Here is a 25388-nt window from a genome sequence, read left to right as displayed (position 1 = left end):
ACAAAGAACTGAACTAAAGCCACAAGAACTCGTTTCAGGTCAGTTAAGATAAGACGGAAATAATTTGCTGCCACTGTTGTCTGGCTTTCATATATAAATGATGAATTTTCTCTATTTGATAATTCTCATATTAATTTAATTTGCCTTTTAGGCCATGTTGACAGTAAATCGTCCTATAACTATACCTTACTGTGTAAGGGCCCTTAACTAATTCACTGCCCTCAATATTTCACGATTTCTTGATGTGCAAGTCAGATAGCGAACTAACGAGGGAGCACTGAATTGTAACATTTTTTTTTACTCGTTTATCAAAAGGTTGTCCCATAATGTTATTAAACTGTGCTAAATGAGAATATAATTAATCTTAAGAACACCCACATCAGACAAGAATACATTATTGGAAGTAGCCAGTTGATTCTAATGGGAGGATGTGTCCTTTGTTATGAAATGATCTGACACTTCATATACAGTCTATTCTTATTAATACGAATTTCAAGGGCCCAGCAAACAAAATTGTCTTATCAGTAATTCGTATCTTCAGGAATCTAAAGCCAAATGCATACTGTCAGTTTTTATTGAAGTTACAGTAACACTAAAATCTATTTCAATTACAGAACAGTGAAAAGTATTATACATTAAAAATATGAAAATATGGCTGTAAGTGAACTTTTGAAAAGTATATATTGCAAATGAACTGCACATAATCACAGACATAAGCAAGGCGTCCTCAACATCAGGGTATTGAGCAAATCAGAAACAATGACAACTTGCATGTATTATTGTACTGTATTATTGTTTGTGGGAATGTTGAAATTTGTAGCAACATCTTTCCTTTTCTTTCTAGGGTATGCATTATCCACCGATGTTAACACTTCCACTTTATGGCAACTTAAAATGCGTCATAGAATATGTAGTCCCCAACAGCAATAAAATACACTAAAGAGGTGCTAATGTGGATGCAAATAAATTCAGGTGTTTGAATTAGGGCGTTTAATTTTATCCACATTTTTCTTCCCTGGGAGGGCTCCAAAATAATTAGCACTAATAAGAAATTTGTGATAGGTGAATTTGTATTACAAGAAGTAATTTACAATAAGCAACTACTACATTTTGCTGGGACATTGTAGAAAAATCATACAGGAAATTAGTCTAATCCAAGTTCGTTTTAATGAGAATTCATTGTATTACCCAGAGAACCTTCTTTATTTAAAGGTAAAAGGGGTAAGGTTACATTTGGGTTTGCTTTACATTTTTACAAATTTAAACTTTTTTTATGTCCACTTTGCCATCTAATTCTTTCTTTTCAAAATAATAACCCATTAACAAATTATTGTAATATATTTTCAGATCCATAATTTACAAACTTGATCAAGATTACTCTCAAAGGTTTTCTCATACATTTCTTTTGCTGCTATTATTTTAGCAATAGAGTTTTTAAATCTGTTTGCAATTACATTTTTAGAGGGTCAGTGCTTTTTGTCCTATGTTAATGCAACTAAATATCACCTATGCCTATTACCATCTTGTTATTCTACAATGACTTGCATGGTCAGAACACACTACAAACATCTTTATTCTTCATATGTGGCTTACAAAATAAAGGCTTGAAATAAAATTTAAAAAATAAATAAAATACCTGCTTAAACCAAGGCTGTTGTAAGAAAAAAAAAAAAAAGAGGTTACGAACAAAAAAAAACAACAACAAAAAAAAAAAAAACAAGCAGACAGTGTCTGAATTTTAAATCAGCCTTTCTTTTGTACAAAATAAGCAGTAGGGTTTTATCTAATTGCAGAATGGCATTTGCATTTTTCAAGTGTGTGTTTTCCCTCTTACAGACACCCAATTCCAATATAAATAATAATCTGCTTTCTATAAATCTGTCAGGATACAATTTGCTAATTTACAGACATTTACTGTAAAGCAAAAAGAGTTACATTGCTGTATTTTTCTGTATTTTCTTTTTAAATTTTAACAGCATGTCTCTCTCTCTGTCTCACCGTTAACTGTAAACATAAACACAAACATACACTGCCAGGCTGTCAAATTCTCATTTCTTTTTCCTGTGCTTTGTTAGACCTTTACAAAAACATTTTCACTCAGCTCTCATACTCTTTTCCTTAATTAATTTTAGAATTTAACTGACCAGCTGAAAACATTGTATTAAATTAGTCTTTAGGCTATAAACTTTGTGACCTCACTTGTGACTTGGCCAATCATAAAGTCACAAGATCAAGGCTAAATAAAAATTGTGCTTTTTTATTGCATGTTAACAGCATTGCATGTTACAGTACATGCTAACAAATGTTGTTATTTTTTTGTTATTGGCTACTTAACATAAAGTAAGCTATTTAAAAATGTAAAAGAAAATCTCACCTAATACTGCTCAGCAAACATCAGATCCCCATTTTGTGATAATCAATTAGATGTCGATCATATTAAAGTTCCCAGCATGTACAAGTCATGCAAATTAACTATACACACTTAATATTATGTATACTATATGCATGATCTAATTAATTCCTTTAAAAAAAAAATGAAAAAGCATCTTGCTATCACAGCGGGTTCTGTTTTAATTCACCATTGCAGGCATATGTCCCTGTAATGTACTGGACATGTATTGGCATTAAAATAGAGAGTTTAGTGTACACTTCACTGAACCTAATAAAAGCTAATGTTAAACATATGTCTACAACTATGAATAGAAATAATTGGGGGAAAAAAAAAACAACGAGCCTGCAGTACATGATAACTTTGTAATCATAAGCAGTTTGAAATCGGGCCAAAACATATTCCTTTAGAATATGTAGTGATGACAATCTCCAGTGTAAGCTCTCATTACAGAGTCTGAGCTACTGTAGTACATAATCCTTAAAGATTTAGTAGACTGGTCACGTGTGCTGGTGAGACATTACATCAGGATGATGTAATACACAATGGACTGGATAGTGGGTCAGGCCTGCTGTTGCTGTAGTTCTGAAAGCAAGTAAGAAGCTGCACTAGCAATGAGTTCAATAAACACTCCCACTGGAAAAGAGTGCCCTTTAGATATGTATAATTACTGTATACAAGGTTACTTTATGTAGGGGTGGGGGATCATAAGATTTGCAAATGTTAGAAATGGGACTGGAAAATTCAATTGTTATGTAAATGGTCAGCAGGGTTAGATGGTATAGCAACTTAGTTTTTTTTTTTTTTTTTACCCTAATCAGTACATTAAACCTCCTCATTGCAAATTGCAAGGATTAACTGAAATACATGTCAATGTTATTTTAATTACAAGCATCACATGTATGTATTTCAGTATTAATTCTTTGGTTCACTGGATCCTATAATTTTGTAGTGCATGTGACATACATGACTATTGTTTTGGCGTCCGTGATGGTGCCAGGTATAAGCCCCTTGGAGCAAGCAATGCCACTGCTACCTTATACTAACAAATATGCATGGTAGTTTATTGCAGTTATGTATTTTTTTTTATGGATAATGCAGTTATGTTACTCTACATGCATGTCTGCTTAAAATCATGTCTTTGTGTTTAAATTGCTCTAGTCATCATAAACGCTCTAGAAATGTAAATTGCGCCAAATCTGCAATTATTGGTTATTCATGGTTTTTATCAACAATAAACAGCAGCTCCCCTGTGAAATGAGCTAAATCTTGAAAAGCAATAAGGATATAAGCGTATCTTCATTGCTCCTTGCTCTTTAATAACTTACATTTTTTATTACAAACCCCTTGTCTTCCGTTCACTGCTTTAAATGATGTGATTACTAATGCCATTTGCATCCAATTTCAATACACAGCATTCTGCTTCACACATTCTTGGAGCCTGTATATGTTGATATTAAATAATGAATGATTATTTCATGATCATTTATCAAGACAAGACTATTTTCTGAAGTGTAAATGCTACTGCTGTCATATCCAGATCTGAGCATGCTTCTCAGAGGTATTGTTAAATGAAGTTCTCCAGAACTGAGCATGCTTCTCAGAGGTATTGCTAAATGCAGTTCTCATATGGCCTGCTTTTGGAAGAGAGCCCAAACGAAGCCCAATAGATTAAGAAACACCCGAGTGACAAGTTGATAAAATGAAAGCACCAACATCTTGTTTTAGAAAAAAAACTAAATGTCAGTCTGAGAAATTCGCAATCAACCAGCCAGCAAATGAGGGAAGGTTATTGTTGAAGTCACTTATCTTAGGTACTCAATTTGTCGTGTGGGCAGGATCTTGAGGGGAATATTACCATGCTGTCTATGAGATAATCCTTACCTTGTAAAACAGCAAGCATACCAGTGAGATCATCTCATGATTAAAACAGCAGTGTAGTGCTGTCTCTATCCTAGTCTGTCATTATTGTATCTGCATTGGAGATATTTATAATGGTAGCCCATTTAGCAGCTTGTTCCCATAGGAGACTGCTTCCCATACTGGACTGGAAACTCAATGTTTATTTTGGCAAATTTGACCAAGGCTCTTTTGTAAATAATCCTATTTTTCTTTCACAAGAAAATTGCATTGAACGGTATACAGATAGGATCTTTCAATAGAAAACAATTTGTTTGGCTGACAATTTAACATTTGGAGATGCCTCATTTAAAAGCAATTTGTATAGGATCTACTTCCAGTATGAAAACAAATATTACCTAAAAAGCATGAAATAAATGGGCTCCTCCATTTTCCGGTACATACCGTATCAAAATTCAACCCAGCATTTCCAGTACAGTCTACTCTCTCTCTTGTTTTACTGCTACTTGGGACTGAGAGACAATGTAAAGTGATACACCAAAGGTCACATGCAGTCAGTGAGTGTCTGGGCTGGGATTTGATTGTACCATATGATCTCATAGCTTCCAGTCCTCGGTTCTAACCACGAGAGAGCACTGCCTATTGGATTAAGGGTTAACCTGTGGTATTGTTTACCTCAATAGCTGAACTGCACTGTTGTCGAATTCCCTTTAAAACCATGCTTAGTTCATTCACGCAAGCTCGGTTCCACTGTTAAAATTATATATGTATAAATCGGAGCGCCAACTAAACAGGGAACAAAACCTAACGAATCCTCAATTTCATCTCCACTGGACTTCAGATATCAAACATCAGGCACATATTCTATTGGCTTAAGAATCCAATTGTCACAGCTAACAAAGAAAGAAACTAGATTTTCATTTTACAGGCTAAACATTTGCATATGAGTCATTTTAGATCTCCCCTACCCATCTCACTACAGACAGAGCCGTGCCAGGCTAAGAATGCAGCAGCAGCAGCGTAGCAGGGCAGAAGATGTAAATAGTGTGTATGGGGAAATGTAAAGATGGCAGGGATGGGGTTAAATCTAATCCTGCCAGCAATCAAAGGTGTGGCCATTCTCAAATTAGGTAATTGGTGCTAATTAGGGAGTGGCTCCATGTAAAAAAAGTAAGGAAAAATCCTGCCTGGGGAAGGGAGTTTTGAGTGAGTTGGTGTTCAGGTGAGTGGTTATATGTTTGTATACTGACAATGAATGTGAATGCTCAGCCTATAGTGCATATTATTGCTTTGCTTAACCTTTTCTTTTGCCCCTTGTGCGTGTTTCTTTGTTCCTGTTCTTGTGCTTGTTTTGTGAATTAATTGTGTGCAGCAGTGTTTCACTGCAGCATCTGTCTCTGAGTCTCTAATTCCTGCCACCTAACATCTGGGCCCACAGCGTTATCCTGTCGCAAGCGGTAACACAAGAGCTACAGTTGCTATATGCGGATACACACCACTGCCAGTATACACTACAGTTTATAAACTTCACATACAGCTTGAAACATATTAAATCATTCTAAATATAAAATGCAAAGAAAGCTTAACCCTGTTAATCATTTCCTCAGGGTATTCTGAGGATGTATGATATATATTTAAAATACATTTTTACACATTGGTATGGCTTCTGATTTACAGCATTAATTAAATGTAATAACCCTGATATGAAAGTTAGGGCTTTTCACTCATACTGAAAGAGGTGCAATATGGTGTCCTGCTCTTTCAAGCATAAGTACTGCAGGTGTGATCGGGCTCGGAGGCAAAGCTGTCTTTTCTGCCTCGGTGTTAAAGATGTTAAAGCTTTTGCAATAGTAATGGATATAATTAATTGTGTTATTGTGTGAGGATTTAAATCTCTCCTAATACTAAAAGCTTTTACAGGGCAAAACACTTAACTCACTGCAGATGTAGATGCTTTAAAATGACTGCAGTGTACTGTCTGCACACACACTTGGCTGAGCTTCAGTATGCTTTTATTATACATATGCAGTACTTGAAATAGAAACAAAATAGCCTTTGCATAAGAGGTGTAAAGAACATGAGTTTTTATAGAAAGTGTAAACATGAAAGTGTTAAGGAAAAGGTGCATTTACACCAATAGCTTAAACATTAATTGTGTTTATTTAAGCGTTAAACCATATATCCATTTAAAGTTTAGATGTGCAATGTATTGTCAGAGTTAATGTTTAATTAGTATTTATGTTTCTTGGCTTTCCAGGGGAAATACATACAAATCTAAATTTGGTAAGATCATATGTGGAATATATTAAGATGATGTAACAGATGTGGCATAGAAAGTTAGTTCTGTAATTTGGATGGTGTGTATTGAAATGTCATATCACATCCTGATGAGTTTTTAAAACTCAGAAGTTTAAAGCATTCTTGTGGCTTCAATAGAGCTCTCAGAATCATTTCTAACCCACAAGCACATCTGGTATACCAGAGTACAACCATTAACCTGTTTTCTCCAACACTCTGACCCTAGCGGGTGCAATAAATACCATGTCTTTCTACATCTGCTAAATGCAGTGTTGCTAGGCAACATGTAAATCATTGCACTTTGTTGTAGTGTAACTATTTGCCCGGGTTTCGTTTGAGTTTTTGTAAGGTTTGTCACATGTAAATCATTACACTTTGTTGTAGGGTAACTATTCGCCCGGGTTTCGTTTGAGTTTTTGTAAGGTTTGTCACATGTAAATCATTACACTTTGTTGTAGGGTGACTATTCGCCTGGGATTCATTCAAGTTGTTGTAAGGTTTGTCCCATGTCCAGTGCTGACGTAAAGCTGGACGTGATTTTGTCCAGTATTTCATCTTCACCACTCCAGGCTGGAACCCCTAACGGGCTGAATGCGAGTGCTAAGATGTGGAAATGCTGAAGACCAACATGATGTCTTTGGTCAGTAAGTACTAAACTGTTCTTTTCTTTGCTCTATTTTATATATAAATTATACTAGGGTTTTTATTAAGAGGTCTCTGCAAATGGTGTTTGGGTGTTCAGCTTCAGTTGCTGAATTATTTGATATTCAACAGTAGTGAGATTAGCTGGTGCTGGTCAGATAGGGTAACTGTAATTCCCAAAACAGATTTTTGAAATCTGAATGGTAGTCTTGCAGATTTTTTGACAAATGTATTGTAATGAGAAAGTTCTGTGTTGCGTCGTCATTCTTATTATGTTGTGTAATCTTCCACATAATTGAATGCAGCCTGCTGGATTATCAAACTATAACATCTTGTACTACAGTACTCTGCAATGAGCCAGGCTGTCTAAATGTAGCAATGCACTGGCAGTCTAGGTTTCATGCCACCGAGGGGGTGTCCTGTGTTCTGGGAATGTGCCAGTGGCCACCCTACTCTGGTATGCTAGAAAAACTTGGGTGTGACATGATTCTGACAGCTCCATTGAGGCTACAGGAGTGCTTTAAACTTCTGTGTTTTAGAAAGTCACTAGGATGTGATTACTGAAAGCAAATATAATAGAAACTAAATATTTTATTTAACAAATCTGAAGAATACATTAGTTAACTCTGATATGCCAGTACCACGGTTCTCTTTATGTAGCCATTCATTGGATGAGTTGCTTCTCATGCTACTTCATTATTGCTCAACCTTTATCAGAACATATTGGTGTTTTATCTGTAGTGTTCAAAGAATCTTGTTTAAAAACATAGAGGATCAGATAAAGATTTACAATATACCATACCGGATTTATTCTTGGAATGTATTCAGATCCCCTGTCAGGTTTACATTCTCTTTGTTCTGTTCCTTGCAACTCTTACAGTGCCTTTTCACTCCCTGTAGATGCAACTCATATCTATCAAAATTAGTCTAAATAAAATTATTCAACCGTCAACATCTGAAGACTTTCCAACATCACTCATCTAAAGACTTTCCAACATCCTACATCTGAAGACTGGGAAGTATATGACCAGTGAAGCACATTGTAAACAGCTTGTAACTAATTTACTTTTAGCCTCACAAAAGAAATATACTGGTTGCTTATGGGAAACTAATACTAATGAGAGGAATCTCTAGCAATAAGACTAATTTTATTTCTGGCAACTCTTGTATGGTAAGGAATATAACTGAATCTGAAAAAAAAAACACATTGGAAATGTGAAAAAATGTGAAATTATCAAAGTGCCCAGTCATTTAAAGTGGAGGTATCAAAAACACAAGCCAAGTTTCAAGAAACCACTGGGGCAACTGCCCAGCACAAAGTAAATAGGCACAACTGTAAAACCGATGGGGGGGCCAAAGATGCCCCAAGTGTTTCTTCTAACTTATATCAAAAACACACGTTAGAAGAAACAATTGGTGCTACCTTGGCCAGCACCAAGGAAATAGGCACAACTGTAAAAGCAGTGGGGGTCAAGATTGCCCCAATTGTTTCTATTAACTTGGCGATACTGGGCTCCCTCTTTGGATCAACCCCTGGGGCTCTAGCAGCATAAGGTTCTTTCTCTCTGGTAGCACCGGACAGTCTTCCTGGCAGCAGTAGGTACTTTTTCGCTGGCGTTGCTGTGCAGTGTCTCACTGGCAGTGTGGCACACTTTCTCTAGGGTGGCGTGGGACACTCTCTCTCAGACAGTGGTTGTGGAGTGGAGCTCTCTGGCAGCAGATGCGGTACAGGGCTCTCTTTCTCACGCGGTAGTGCTGGGCACTCTGGCGATGCAGGGTTCTCTCTCTGGGGTTCTGATGCTGGCAGCATAGGATGCTCCCTCCTTGCTGGCGAGGGGTACTCTCCCTCCAATGGCACGGGACTCTCCGGTGGTGACTCAATGACCACCTGGATGACCTCATCCCACTCACTCTCTGAGCACCGCGGCTTCTCTTGGCAAACAAGAGACCCAATATCTTGGCTACATTATGGGTAGTGGCCGGGTAAAGCCAATCCTCATCCGTTACCTTCAAGGCCCCCAGCATGGTAAGTTTAGAGTCCTCAGTGAGGCGGACGTTAAGCTCCTGCCGCGTCATTCCCAACAAAAACTACTGGGAAAACAGCTTTAGGTGGTCCTGGATGGTGGTCCGGGTAAGCGCCCTTGACCTTCGCCGCAAGGTCCAGCAGGAATTTTTCACTGGTCTGCCCCAGCCTCCTGTATTCCCTCAGGAATGCACACTGACACAGTACTCGCTGTCACCACAGCACTCTTTCTACATCTTTCCCTGCTTCTTTTGGTCGCTTTTGACGGGGCATCTCCTGTAGTCCTCATATCCTGCTCACTCTTGACACCAGTGTAGTGGCAGCATATCTAGTCCGCAGCAGGAAGAAATGGAGAAGGCACAGCATGCAGTTTAAAGCATTGAAAACTTCTACTTCTTTATTGAAGTGATGGAATAGCAGGCAAATGGATGCTCTCTTATTAAATGGTTTAGCTCAGATAGACGGCTCCTGGACACATTCCCACACAGCTACATGAAAACCACAACATGACTGTGGCAGGGCAGGGACCTGTCTGTAAATATTGTTTTGTGGTGATTTGGTGGTGGTTGGCAGGGATGGGGTTAATTTCCTATCCCTGCCAAAATACATTTGAGAATGTGGCTGGAGCTAATTGATAATTAATAATTAGGCTCCAGCCACATGCTATAAAAAGGGGGAAATTCCTTTGTTTGGTGGAGGTGTTTTGGGGTGAGTGTTACTGTGTTGTTAAATTTGTTTGGTGTTACAAAAGTTCAGTGAAGGCTCTGCCCAGCCTGAACAGTTTTTTGTTTGACTTTTTATATTTGGCTCTGTGAGCAGAGTTTTTGTTTGACTTTTTTATTTATTTTTGTTGATTAAAACAGCGCAGCAGCACTTTAACTGCAGTTTTAATGTCTCAGGGTCTCTGTCCACCTAGCTATCCTGTCACAACGACCCTGAGCTGCATGTAGGTAGCCCCTAAATAGTGATCCCCCCATCGCCCCGACCCCTACACACAAGGATACATTTACATACACATGGTCCAATCCTCAGTCCCACGCAAACAGTTGGTTGGCGGAACCGAACTCAAATCACAGTGCAGCCAATACAGACCACATCTACATAAAGCTGCACTTAGCATTATTGTTTATTCAACATCATGCAATTGTTATATTACACTAACATTCTATCTATGTATAACAGGATTGTTCAGTTTGATTAATTATTGTAGTATATTCACTTTTTATTGAACGTTGTCTTTTTTATTTTATCACCTTGTTTAAAGCACGTTTATTTTGTCACATTACTTTCTGTAGATTTGCACTGATTACACTAACACGTTAATGCTCCCCTGTTCGCAGCTCCAATAAGTGTAAATTGATTGATTTGGAAAAGCTGAGCACCTGGTATAAATATTCCTGATTTCATCCATTCGAGAGATTGATTTGTCCATTGTGAAGTGAACCCGGGTTTGTTTGGAGTGGAGGCTGAACGTGCAAATAGGAAAGAAAGAGCCGCCGAATTTAAAGGCTTATCTCCCTGCCTGTGCTTTTGGTGTCCATTCTCTTGCGTATGTGTTTTTTTAAACTAGTATTTTAAAAGGCATTGAGGTTTTACAGGAGTGCTGGAGACGGGCTGGATTGGTTTTATTGATTTTTTATTTGTGAGCCTCATCTCTGTGCAGGTATTGAGCCGCACTTCTCTTTAGTTTTAAATCATAATTCTGTGTTTAGTTATTCTTTTAATGAATTAATGGGCAGTGCAAACTACTTGCCATGACTGTGTATTCTACATCTGCCCTGTTTAAGTATAGTTTACCACATGTATTTAATAGAACTATGTTCATTGCCCAGTAGTGTGGTCTAGTTTATTTTCCTTCTGGTATTCTGCCTGACTGATCCCACCCCAAACAGAAAGTGATCCTCCAGGGTGCTACATATGTTCAGCAGCAATCTGCCACAAAAATTAAAGTGTATTTTTGTTTTAAAATAAATGTAATAATTGATTCAGCACATCCAAATCAGTATACCACAAATACATACAATAGAAACTATCAACATTGAAAATACTTTGACATAATGTAATTGACATATCGGACTTAAATCAGTGATTTTATATTAAAGAACACAAACTGACTCCGTCATTGAGACCAATTGGTTCTAATGTTTGGAGGCAAATATCCAGTATGCTTCTCTCCATAGTAACACAATCTATCAAATTTCCAGCTTGAGCTGGTAGAGTTAGTTTCTCCACCCCCACAAATCATACTTAGTGTGGAGATGACCCGTGACCAGCTTTTTTATAGTGTTTGGCTATTGCATATTCTTGATTTTGGTTTCTAATTGCTGCTTTATATTTAGAGACCCTTTTTAAGGCTGTTTTCATTTGACTAGTCTGCATGGATAAGTTAACGTATAAATTACTCCTGTGGTATTACAATTAATGAAGCCTTGAATTTGTGTTTTTTTTACCCGATCGTGAGTGATTAATAGTTTTAGTATTTACAGTATTGGAGCAGTGGACACAATAGTCACATTTAAAATAACCATCCGGTGGATTAGATAACCATGTAATTGCTTTGTCCACTTTTGGAATAAATGAATGAACCAATTTTTCTTTAATGTTTTGTGCACATTTAAAAGCAATCAAGGCACTTTATCTGTTATCGAATTCAAGGAATGATCACTTTTTAGTGCCTTCCAATCTTTGAAAAATATTCCCTTTATATTGTTAGACAAAAATAAATTCAGTGGTAAAACACAGTTAGATCACTTTTAGTGTTTTTAACTTTCTTTAAGAAGTATCACTTGATCACAATCTTGAGACGGTGTTGAATTCTTTAAATGCTCTGCAACCCCCGTAAACAACACTATACATTCTCCCCACTCATCACTCACTCCCTCTTCTCATGATAACGGTGTGACCCATTCCCCTTACAATACATGTAACATATATAAAAGACAGAGGAGACAAACTGAACAGACAACAAGCCCCGCTACAATACAATTTTCTGGGTCATTACAATACATTTTTTGATTTGAAAGTAAAAATATATAGAATCATGACAACCTTTATGTACAGACAGGCTAAAATAATTGAATCTATTCAGTCTTAAACAAAGAAGACTACGAGATGATCAGTTTAAGCATTCAAAATTCTAAAAGGTATTGATAATGTCAGCCCAAGGGACTTTTTCGACCTGAAAAAAGAAACAGGATTAGGGGTCACAAATGGAAATTAGAGGGGCAGAGAATTGTGAGGGTCTGGAACCAACTCCCCTGTAATAATGATGTAGCTTCTAACAACCAAATGAGCAAGAAGGGTCGAATGGCCTCCTCATTTGTAAACTTTCTTATATACAAAAATCTTCACTAACATACAATTGAATGAAAACTCTTAAATATTTATTTTCATTTCATACAGTATTAAAGGGCAGTGTTTATATGAAAATGAAAAATAAATACATGTCAAGATAAAGAAATTGATGTGTTTATTTATTTATGTTTTACTTTTACCAAATATATAGGCTATCCTTCAGTATATAGCTAATTCTCAGAAATTAATGTTTCTTTTTGTCCAGTGGGGACACAAATAGAGTTACTCTCATCAACCAGTATAGAAGGGAAACCGTACTTCATTGTGCCGATAGGGACCACAATGAGCATTACACTGACAAGAAACCAAACTTTTTCAGAGCTCAAGATCAGAATCTCAGAATGAGGATGAATGGGGGCTTGAAAAAATTGCAAGAATTCTCAACTGACTGACTTCATCTTTCAAAATGTTACTTGTCTCAATTAAGTGTGTAGCACTGGCAGTAGCACAACATGTTTGCGAACAGAAGGTTATAAGTTCAAATCCCATGCATACCAGACTTTTTAAAATATATTTATATAAAGAAAGTTTTTTTTATTTTTTATTTTTTTAGGCAAATGTTCTATTTTAAAACAGAAATAAATAATTTAATATAAATGATATAGATGTCATATTAAGTGAGTTCTGTGGTATATTTTACATGTTGACAAAACAAGTTAATTGTCATTAAACTTGCATGTCCTATAATATACATATGCATGGATAAAAGCGCCTAGGGTCTGCAAAAAAATACATTGGGAGAAGACAAAAATTTTTACCTTAATTTGGCGACTTATTTCTCTTAGTGTATGACAGGTATTGACTTTTTTCTACATTTCACCTAAGAGTGTTGGGAACTACAAATTAAAAGTGAAATGGTGCTTTTGGCTGATTTATTTTTGCTGCGCCAATATGCTGAAAACACGTAAACTATCCTTGCTGTATAGTCAGGCAGTTCTCGCGCTTCGCTGATAACTTGGTGCGAAGAACTACCGTTCCTCTCAATCTATTAAGTATTTTACAAGACAGCCACCTCCTTTGATAGTCTAAAAACCTTGACTTTGTGTCAAATCTCATCCAGTTGACTCTTATCTTAATTAAATAGATAAGATAAAAATACCAACACCAGGTGACAATTCACAAAACACTTGATGAAATACCTTTCCTGGATACAGGGGTTGGAATCAGGTTTAGTATAGTAGTTTCTCCCAATTGCTTCTATCAAAGCCATCTCAGTGCTGTTTTCTGCAGCATTAATCAGTGTCTCTGCACTGAAGAAATATTGGGCCCCTTCCACAATCTGCAGCAACTTGATCCATGCCATACTACTATAGCACCATGATCGTCAAAACTGTGAGCCACCTTTCACTGGTGATAAAGGACTCTTCTAGATGCGGTTCATCGCATCATTCTGCATGACAGTGGTGATGTATGGCCCCCTTCCAGTGGCATGAATTGCTTTTGGATTTGGCCATTTCTCCTCTGAATGTTTTTTTTATAAGTTGCACACCATCTCCATTCAAGAAGTTTGATTCAGTCTTAAATATAACTTCAGCTGCTGTCAGGCACAGTAGTGCAAACTCAGACAGATAGACAGAGGCTTTGGCCTTTAGTTATGTCTAACCAAGTGCACTTGTTTAAGAAAGTGATTGTAAATTGATTTATATTTTTTCAAAAGTGTTTTTTTAAGCAAAAGCAATGCAAAAAAAATAAATAAAATAAAAATGTCCTTGATTGCAAAGGAACAGATAATGAATTGATAATGAAATTGCCCAAAGATGACTTCAAACAAAATGTTTTCATATGAATTATGAGCGGCTGTTTTCACAGTCCACAGACTATCTAACATCACCTTAAGTTAGTCTAAGACTAACTTAACCACCTGAAAAGAAATATAAAAGCTTTCAAAGTGCTGATAGTGTATCATAAGATTTATCCATAATGCAGAACTTTAGTGCAACTTCCTTGTTTCATTTTAAGATGACAGCTGAACCACAGCCAGCATTACCTTGAAATGCATTAGCTCATGAAAGAAAACAACAACAACAACAACAACAAGGAGGAAAACACACTTCTCTGCTCCTGTAGAATTTATACAAGTCAACATATGGTATACAGCAGAAATAGTTGTAAAGATGCTACTTTTAACTACGTTTGCAATATTATTGGCTGATTTCCATTTCACAAATTTTAAATTAAGCTAAACCATCAAGCTGGTGACATATCCTTACCGGTTCTGCGTTTACAGCCTGCAGCTATGGGCTCCTGTATTCTAATGTTAATGCTACAATCTGTTCAGTGACAGCTCGGGGACCCAGATGATATGTGTACCAGTGACAGGGACATCAGTTCCACAAACATTTACTCCCCTGCACCTGAATATCAGAATAATCATGTACAGAGTTGATGCACCATGAAATAGAGTTAGAGCAAAGATCCAGAGGTGCACTGTCGCTGGAAATGATGGTAATTCCATATAGTGTGTGGGCAGAGTAGAAGGATATTTAAGGGGGAAAAGATTTCAGAGGAAAATAGACCTGAGTTTTAGTAGATGCACTTTATTAATTTATGTTTTCCTTCACTTTGGGTTTCTGATCTTTTTTTTTGTCAGGTATCTAATGTGGGGTTAATAACTTCAGTTTGACAGGAATATGTAGAGCTGAAATAAAAATTGTAATGAATTTTAATCAATGCAAAAGTCAGCAACATATGTTGGTATTTTAGATTAAATTTGAACCACTGTCCACACTCTGCATTGTCAACACGACATTCTGCAGAATGGACAGTCCTTGCTATAGGCTTATGAATCAATAATTAATGGGTCTGAACAGGCCTCTTACCACGAGATCTGGGTTGAGGTAGTCTTCTAGAAATATTGGGGCTTGCTCTGTCATGCCAGATCTATAGGTGATTGAATTACGGGTTTTGCAACACACAGCAACGTTAATATTAACTCAGCCTTTCCTGCCAGGAGATTGTAACATGCTTAAATATAAATACAGTTCATCCCTACCACACAAAGCACAGCTAACAGTTGAAAGCAGCTATTCTCCAATAAGTACTAGGACAAGATACACAGCACACTGTGTGCCATTTTGCAATTATTGTAATTATATACATTTCAAGCCTTCACATTTAAATATGGGTGCAGTGAGTGTTCCTGTTCAGACCTTGATCGTGCTGACTTTGCTGTCTTCATTGAATGATACATGATCATATACACAGCTGTCGCTCGAACAAACAAACAAACATAAAAAAATTGAAATCTCAACATTCATCTAACAATTACAGACGGATTGAGGGGGGGAGTATATGGGAATTCATTTTCTATAGGCCTCTAATTGGGCCTTCACTGAGAAATAAGCTCTTAAAGCCCTTTTTGAACACTAATCTGCATCTTCCAATTTGGAACTATGTTTTTGAGGTGTACTGCCAAATGTCTCACTCAACTGGGTGTTGATAATTCTCAGATATGTAAGACCATCAGCAAATCTGGGCTCTCCTTCATGTGCCTGTATGTATGTTTCATGTTAAACAGTCACCCGAGCCTCTGGTTATACTCACCACACCGCTGGCCTGAGTTTTTTTTTTTTGAAGCATGTGGCCAGTGAGCACATACCCTAGAGTCCCACTGCTCAGACTAAACTATACAACATGTCTGAGGTTCCATCAGATATCATAACGGTATCAGGCCAGATATTTCACTTTTCAACTAGTTTCCTTTTAGGACAGAGGAGTACATAATAATGCCCTGGGGTGCAATCTTGTTTAACAGCTGTAAATTGTCATTATGTTCTTTGTACTTTGGGGACCCTAAACGTTACCAAGAGAGAAAGGGGGAATATGGAAGATACTTCTGCTTGTCTTTCCTAGATTTATGGAAAAAACTATCAACTTCCCTTAAACAAAATGAAATTTCTTCAGAAAGCAGTAGCTTATTTAAATAAAGGAACTCTGTTGGCATTTTAAGGCAATTATGACTGTATATATGTATTGTGTTAATGTTTGTGTCATATGTTGTGCTACTTGTATGTGTATGATTATTCTATGGCTAAATGTACTCTGGATGTCCAATGACACCTTCAGAACGTTGATAAGGTAGTATCCAATACCTTACCTTCACAAAACAAGAGTGTGTGTGTGTGGTTAAATAAACTAGCAAATAAATATTAATTAAGAATGCATTAGTAAGAGGGGTTGTGTTAAAAGTGTATTGAAGAGCAACAAATAATATAAAGCAATTTAAATTAGGGGCTACAACTATGTCAATTTAGCCTCCAAGATTAAATGCCTTTTCTATATAAAACATGTCGCTCGTTGTTTCGGCCAAAAAGTATTACACAGAGGCTTTATGGTTCATACCACTCTCTCACTTTTGTTGGAACTCAGTATTCAGCCTACCTTGCAGAAAATCATGACAAAAGTCAGCCGCAATCTGTTTTATGAGTTGTAAGCTTTGCTGTTTTATAGTGAATGTTTAGGATCACTTTTCCCATTTCCAGTTTCTTCAGCCAACAGCTGAATGTTGCTCTCTTGAAAAAGTATGAAACTGAAAATCTGGAGCATGGGATTTAGGCATTTTAAATAATGACCTGAACTATTTCCTGGTTCATGCTAACATGAAAACATTACCTTTTTTGTTGTTGCAGGCGTTCCCATTTGGAACTCTGTCTGAACAGTGCTAAAGAACAGGTAAAAAGAAAGCTGTTCTTAATTTTGTTGAGTCCACCCCTAAGTCAAGGTTCCAGTATGATGGGAAAGGCCACAGTGAGCTATGGCTCAAGTGAACCTCAGATTGGTTATTTATGGTGAATGGAGTGGCTTTTTCACCAGTGGCTAGTTCCCATCAGCACAACTTGCTCTGTCAATGCAGAAACACTCAAGGCCTCATTCAGTAAACAGCGGGAATGTGTTTTGCACACAGTAAGCCCCTTTATTGTGTGCTTTGCACACCTGCTGTATTCAATAACCAGTGGCAGGCAACCTTCTTTGGTCACATCAAGTGTTGTACTGTAATAAATTAGATATGGTAGAAACATGGCAACCTGCATGAAAATACAATATTCTGTCATTTCTGTTATTAGTGTGACAATGCACATGGGGATGGGGGACGGGGGACGGGGGGATGGAACGAAATGAGAGTCCCAAGAAACATCATGGGGACACTTGGACCAGTGTTACAAAAGTGAAACTGTCCCATCCAAAATGGAACGTCTGGTCACCTTATACTTTTATCAAGTAGAAGCAATGCTACAGTAGCTGTACATGGTGTGGCTTCAATGGTGGAGTTACCATGCATTTTTTTTTTTTTGTTTTGTTTTTTTAGCTCGAAACATTTGCACGAAAAAATGTCTTGTGTAAAATGCTTTTTTGGGTTTCCATTCGCTCAGTGAATTTTATTGTTATTTTACTCAAGTAAACTGGGCTTTTCACCCGACATCATGCAAATGAATGGGAAATGTGGGGGTTGACATGTAAATTAGCTATGCGTAAAGTACTTGTGCTGTTTTTGAAGATTACTAGTGACATTTTGTGAAAATGTGGTTTTCATGTCCAGAGAACTGGTACATCAGTGAATCAAAACTGCAGTAATAAAGCAAAATACCTTTTGCCTAGTTGGGTAATAATGTGTTTTACTTAGGGTGACCAGAATTATTATTTTTTTTTTTTGTATTATTATTATTATTATTATTATTATTATTATTATTATTATTATTATTATTATTATTATTATTATTATAAATTATACTATATTGTATAAAAGTAATATATATATATATATATATATATATATATATATATATATATATATATATATATATATATATATATATATAAATGCAATATGGTAAGTTAAAATAATTAGCCACAAATTATACACCTGGGAGTGTACTAAAACTATCTAGCTGCTTAAAAATAAAATACTAAGAATGTTAAATAACCATTAAAATAGCCTATATTTAAATTGTTTAATTAGTCTTATCAGTTATTTAAAAATGTGTCCCGGTTTTGAGCTTTGAAAATCTTGTTACCCTAGTTGTACTGCCCTTGCCCAAATTGTTTTTCAAATTAATGTCATTAGTAGGGTATCGTTAGTCGTGAAAACTGTTTCAACTAATTTCTTATGATTCATTAATTAAAAATGAACTCTGAGGTATAAAATGAAACTGATCAACAGGTATTACAGATCACCATGGCTGAAAACTGGTGCAGACGTTATATTTCCATTTCATTCAGGCAAACAGCATATAGGGGATCAGGTGATGGTGCATATACAACCCTGCCTTAAAAAACCCTACCCGTCTGGATGGCTGACAGCTGCTGAGGAAGCATTCAACACCACGCTTGGGCAAATACGGGTAGTGGGCACTTGAAATGGAGGTGGCGGATACTGATCAAATGGACTGAAGTGCAGCATTAATTTGTTCCCAAAATTGCCACTGCCTGCTGTACCACCACAAACTAAGGAATCCTGCACACTGTTCAGCCTTCAGGAATCAGTGGGTGCCTGTGAGACAGACAGGGAAGGTTAGCCAGTGTTGCCAAGTCTCAAGAGAAAGAAAGACTGCCTTTCAAAACAAGCCCATTTAAGCGAGTCAGAGGCAGGAAGTTTCAAATGGTTGTTTAGATAGTGTTGATGCATTAGTTTGCAGTGTATAATTATCATTAAAAGTGGGGATATTGCATGCAGGTGGTGGGATTCTGTTCTGCTCAACTTGTAATGTGTCTTTGGATCATCTAAGAAAAAGTAATATTCACAACATTTTGACAGCGCAGTGCACAAAAACAAGAAAATCAAACTTGAAGTTCAGGCTAAACAATTACAGAACAATCCGGTCACAATCACAGGACTGAAAAGAATACAGAAAGTGGGGAAACACGAAATGTCACACGTTTGAATTAGTGGAAGTCTTTAGTGCTAATACAACAGCTGAAATACAAACATTTTTAATGAAAAAATCCCAAATTGTTGAGCCATGCCTAACAGTGACACCTTCAGATTATCTCCCTAAGTGTATGCAGCACACGAACAATATTTAAATATCAAAAGATGTCTGTTTGCGTTGTATGCGACAAAGCCATTGATGATCAAAACAAAAGATTTTTGTACATTATTTTCATCCCACAGAGATATATAATAGTAAACAACATAACAGAGGGAGAAACACCAGCTGTTTACATTTATGCTTAGTCATACAAAATTGTTCTTTTATTTATATATAGAATTTTTTTAGGTTGATTGGCTCCAGTGGCATATATCTGTTATATCATTTACTAATAATTTTACAGTATCTGTTGTTTTAAAACTTCATAAAAAATTATTTCTGCACACTGCCAGAAATGTACAGTGTGTATTGTAACATTTTGTGTGAATGAAGACAGATGGAGACAGAGATTGCAGTCCTCGAATTCATGGTTCATCGTTTACAGGAGCTGTATTTACACTGTCAGCTGGGGCCCAACCTCCAAAACAATAAACCTCACTGGTTAACAATGTTTGTTGTGTCTCTGAGTTGAGGTGCACAGATTTAAGAAAACTTCTAAGCATATGGCTGTTTGTAAGCTGATTGCTTTAGAATAATAACTCCAGGAAAACCATTCTTAACTCTTTTATTAGCAAAATAATACAGCATAACATCACTGACTCCGCTCCCAATCCACTCTGCCCGCTTCTAGCGCGATGTCACCTTATCTAGTGTCCCTGCCCCAATAATCACCTTTCAATTGGCACCGTTTATTCATAATTTGGAACTAATGTTATTATTAATAATTTTCAACTCTTAAGGACTAAATATCCCACACTTTTATTTTTATTTATTTCTTTTTTTTTCTTCTTGACTTAACAATATTTACAAGTTAAGCCTTTCAGGAGGTTTCCCTCAGTTTCTGGTTCATCAAGATCTGTAGTTAACAATTGGTCTACATGTTTTTTAGTTTCCTTGCCTTTTACTCTCACTAAGTATGTCACTGGACCCAACCTCTTTAGTACCTTACCAGGTATCCAGCTCTCTCTATCACCGTTAAAGTCGAACCAGTACCCTTTGCTGTGGTTCGAACCCTCTAGTAGGAGTTTGTTGAACTTTTGAGTCCTGTTTTTCCTGCATGGTCTGAGAAAAAGGCTGTTTTAAAATCGACCACTGTGTTCTTAGCTGCCTGCTGAGAATTAACTCTGCGGATATCTTACAAGTGGTGGCATATGGACTGCTACGGTAACCAAAAAGAAAGTTTGCTATTTTATGGGCAAACCCTCGGTTTGACCCTTTTTGTTTTTCTAAATCATTTTTAAAAGTTTGCACTAGCCACTCCGCAGCATTGTTACTCTGGGGGTGGTGAGGAGCTGACTTGGTGTGCTTAATCGCATTTAACCCTTTGCGGTCCAATGTCGGACCCTGTCTGACATCATTAAAAAGACATCAAGCACAGATCTCTAATCATTTTTTCTGCGGAAAAAGCCCCATGCACTACAAAGATAACGGGGACATAAACAAAGGAGGTAGCTGCTTCTGCATCCAGCGCTCAAGGAATATCACAGACATTTGCAGAGTTTTTTCAAATGTTATAGTAATAAAATAATGACTTGGATCGCATTATTGAGGAGTTTGGTGATAAAATGAGTGATCAGGAGAGGATTTATCAGTATGCACGTCTATAAAGCGGTATGTGAAAAATACAGTGAACAAGGGGTGGGGCTTGGCTGCAGATACAATACTGAGTGTCCTTTTGCGATTCAATGCCTTTTAAACCTTTTTTACTCTTGAAAAAAAATTAAACAGTGCGTGTAAAATAAACAGTGCGTTTGTTTAAACCCGGCACCAAAAATGACTTTGGGCTATGTCCTTCATTTTTACCATATCTAGACGGTTCCTTTGCAGCTCTGTTAACGTTGTAGTCTGTATATTTTTGAATTACCACCTTGAGACCCCAATGCACACAATCCTTCTCCACACACAATTCGGTACATTTGTTTGCGTATGGGTTTAAACCTTCTTCCTTTACAAAATTCGGCCAGCCATTCAAAGTATGGTGTTTTACTTTACTTAATAGTGGGTCTTTTGCTGTATTACTGGCTACTTCAGCTGCAGACACAGGGAGTACATAAAGGAAAGACATTCTAAACATGAGGTTGCGTGAGGGACCCGTTTCTTTTAAAGGTAACCTTGACAACTCATCAGCATTTTCATGCTGAGCCGATGCCTTGTAGCTAATCTCATATTTGTAAGTAGAGCACAGCACTGCAATCTGGCTGCTGCTATAGACCTAGAATAATGACTTGTAATCGGTAAGTAACTCAAATCTTCTACCATACAGATACTTGTGAAACTTTACCAAGCTGAAAACACAGTGTAGCAAATTTTTTATTTTTGTTCCTGGGTAGTAAGTGTTATTTCCTAATTGCTTATGCCTCAAAAGTATAGAAAATGGCTATTATTCCCCACAAACTTTGCTTTTGTGACCAGGACAGTGATATTTCAAAATATCACTATTTCCAATGGGAAAACGGGCAAATGTGTGTCTTTTCGTTCACATATAGTCAGAAAAAAACAACATATGAATCCAAATTAACATGTATTTATACTAAAGTAATACAAAAATGACGACAAAAGATTTAGAAGTGAGTAGTTTTTCGAGATTTACGATTATACTGTATTTACCGGATTCATATGTTGTTTTTTTCTGACTTTATGTGAACGAAAAGACACACATTTGCCCGTTTTCCCATTGGCTTTATTCTCAGTCCCGTCATGGTGTTGACCACTGGAACTTGAGTGCTTTGAAACATTGTGTAACTTCAAGCTGGAACTTGAGTGTGTTGCACTGTTTTCTTGCTGTAACTGGACCATGCTCTGACTACTGGGCGCGGCCATGTTTTTTACATTTGTCAACGTCACGTTGTCTTCAGGCTGCCAGTGCTGTAAGCTGCCATCGGCTGAATTTGTTTTAAACTAGCTGCGGTGTTTTCAAAATTTGTACATGTCCCTGGTTTTCTCCAAGGTAAGTGGTTTCCCCATAAGCAGCCCCTAACAGACAACTTCTCAATTCTCTGTTGGTTATTCCTACTGCTTGTTTTAAAGTAGTCCCAAACTGACATGGTTCAGCAAGTCCCTTTAGCGCCACTATGTACTGTGACACGGACTCTGACTGCATTTGCTTACAGCTACATATCGATCCGCCACTACAAGTTGGTTACAGTACACCTTTAGAGCAGTGTTCAAAAATTATATTGAGCGACATGTACAAATTTGGGCTGGACATGTAAAAATATAGCTTGCATGACCCAGTCGAGCATCTAACCATTTTCGATGTTATAAAATGAAAGCAAGCTATTTAATTAATCCAATATTACCGGCATTTCTTAGAACAAGAAATATAATTCTAATCTACATCCAGAGATTTTTCACATTTCAAGCACTGAAACATTGGATTTTCTCGAGTTTTTTAAAGCGATGCCTGGCCATGTAGAAGCTCACTTTAAGTTAGGGTAAGGCTTATTTTTTAGTTTCACACTTCGGCCAAGTACATTTTTGCACCAGGCATGTTAAAATTTCTGGAGAAGAACCTGTTGACATGGAGGAGTCTGCCTCTGGCTGATCATCATCGACTTCTTCAAGTGCTATGCCCCCACCAAGCAAAAAGCCAATGACTCCTCAGAACACACTGATGTCTTACTTTGTAAAGGCTCCATATTTTGGTGAGTACTGATTTGTTTTTGAATACTTATGTTCTTTATGATTAGTAATATAAGTCAATCAGTTTCTTTGATTTTTTTTTCTTTGTCATTAATTTATTGTTTCTGCTTGTTTTCTGTGACCAGCCTTCCCAAAAAAATTTAAAATAAAAAAAAAAAAAACTAGTTGAACTAATTGTGAAAGATAGGCAGCCATTTTCCATTATGGAAGATGCTGGCTTCAGAGGTTTTGTGCAAGCTTTGGACTCAAGAGACCAACTGTCAGAAGGACTTATAGAAGGACAGTACCAGGAAACCAAAACAGCCCTGATAAAGGAGTAAGAGGTATTCAGAAATACTGTCTGTCATTCAATATTTATACTTTGCTAAAATGAATATTAATGTTTTTGTAAATTTATATTTTTTTGTAGGAAGCTTACCATGTTTCACTCACCACATACCTGGCTTTAACTGTCATTATATCTCTCCAGACAGCCAGTTGATGACTAAACTGTCGGATGTTCACAGATATTAATTTCCTTTTTAATTTAGAACGATACATTGAAATAAAACACTTTTTTTCTTATTAGACACTGTGACAGAAAGACCATGATTCTTGGTGGTACATCTCCCTCCCGACTTATGAGGGCACTAAGTAATGGGAACAGAATACTCTGGACTACTTGACCTGACATTTCGTTCCGAGGGTTAAAAGGAAGTTGGTCACGTAGAAAAGAGACGGAGCTTTGGTACACTAACTCATTGACCCAGAGGACAAATGATGTGACAGCTGTAGATCATAAAAAGCAGCTGTAATTGTTTACCAAGCGATATAAATAGGGGTCGAAGCAATGTATCTGTTCCTTCACTTGGTTTAAAAAACAATTGAACCTTAAGGACTGTGTGAGAGACCCCGTGAGAAATAATAAAGAGACGTTCATAAGTGTTTTGTTTTGTTTGTCTGTAATTGTCTTGTTGTGTATTACTAGAAGGCTAAACACGATTCAAGAGCTGTCGCTAAGGGCCAGCACTGACCCGAAACAGCACTGTACTATTGTCACTAAATGAACAATTTCACCGACCACAAGCACTGCAGCTGGTGACCGTGTTAGTAGTATTGCAGGGTGGATATTTGTGTTTATTATTTGGGACTGCAATCTGTTATTATTTATGCCATGCAGTACATGTTATTGTGTATTGCCGGGGTCTTATTATTTGATCGTCAGACTTGGATACAATAAAATACATTTCCAACTTGATTATAACTCTTTTTGTTTGTTTATTGTGCACTGCATCACTCCTGCACCTGTACACAATCAATCACTTTGCCACAGACATTTATTAAAATTCCTGACCTGCTGCTGTTTTGACCCATAAAAAATCTTTGAAATCTTCTTTCAAGTTCACTGAACACCACACTGCTGATGTCACTGCACTGTGCCTTTGTGGCATTACTCAGCATTGGAGGTTGAATGGAAAAGTGCAGTGTGCTGTAACTGACAACGCAGCAAATATGGTAGTTGCCATTCACAAACTAAACCTGTGACATATGCCATGCTTTGCGCATGCACTAAACTTAAATGTAAAAGACAGTCAGGCAGCAGTTCTGCATTTGGAGAGAAAGTTGGAAAGATTGTTGGATATTTTAAATCCAGTACAGTTGCAAAAGAAAATCTTGCAGCCTTCCGAAGGGCTCTGAAGCAGAAGGAGCTGAAACTCATTCAGGAGGTTGATAGCAGGTGGAATTCGAACTGCCTAATGCTAGAGTGTTTTATGCTGGTTAGGGAGCCTGTTTCAGCAGACTCTTCCTGTAATTTTTCACAATGACTAGGCTACCATTGAAGAGGCTATTAAGGTATATACACTTTAAATTTGAAGCACTGAAAAATAAATTGACAATCTTCATGTTGAGTTACATATTCCAGAACTTCAAAAGTTTTAAATTCAGTTGTAGAATTAGTAGAAAATATTGCCATTAAGTTCTTTCTAACAGTACATTTTTTTAAAATATACACAACGTTTTATCTTTACGCTAAATATGAATCTATAGCTGCTGAAACCACATTTATACTGAGTGAAATTCAATCTCATCAGTAATTCCAGACAATATATATTTTGTATGTCTTTTAGATTATAAAACCTTTCTCTGCTGTCACTGAAGAGGTGTCTGCAGAGAA

This window comes from Polyodon spathula, chromosome 5 (genome assembly GCF_017654505.1).
Source record: "Polyodon spathula isolate WHYD16114869_AA chromosome 5, ASM1765450v1, whole genome shotgun sequence".
NCBI lineage: Eukaryota > Metazoa > Chordata > Actinopteri > Acipenseriformes > Polyodontidae > Polyodon > Polyodon spathula.
This window is presented reverse-complemented; position numbering follows the sequence as displayed.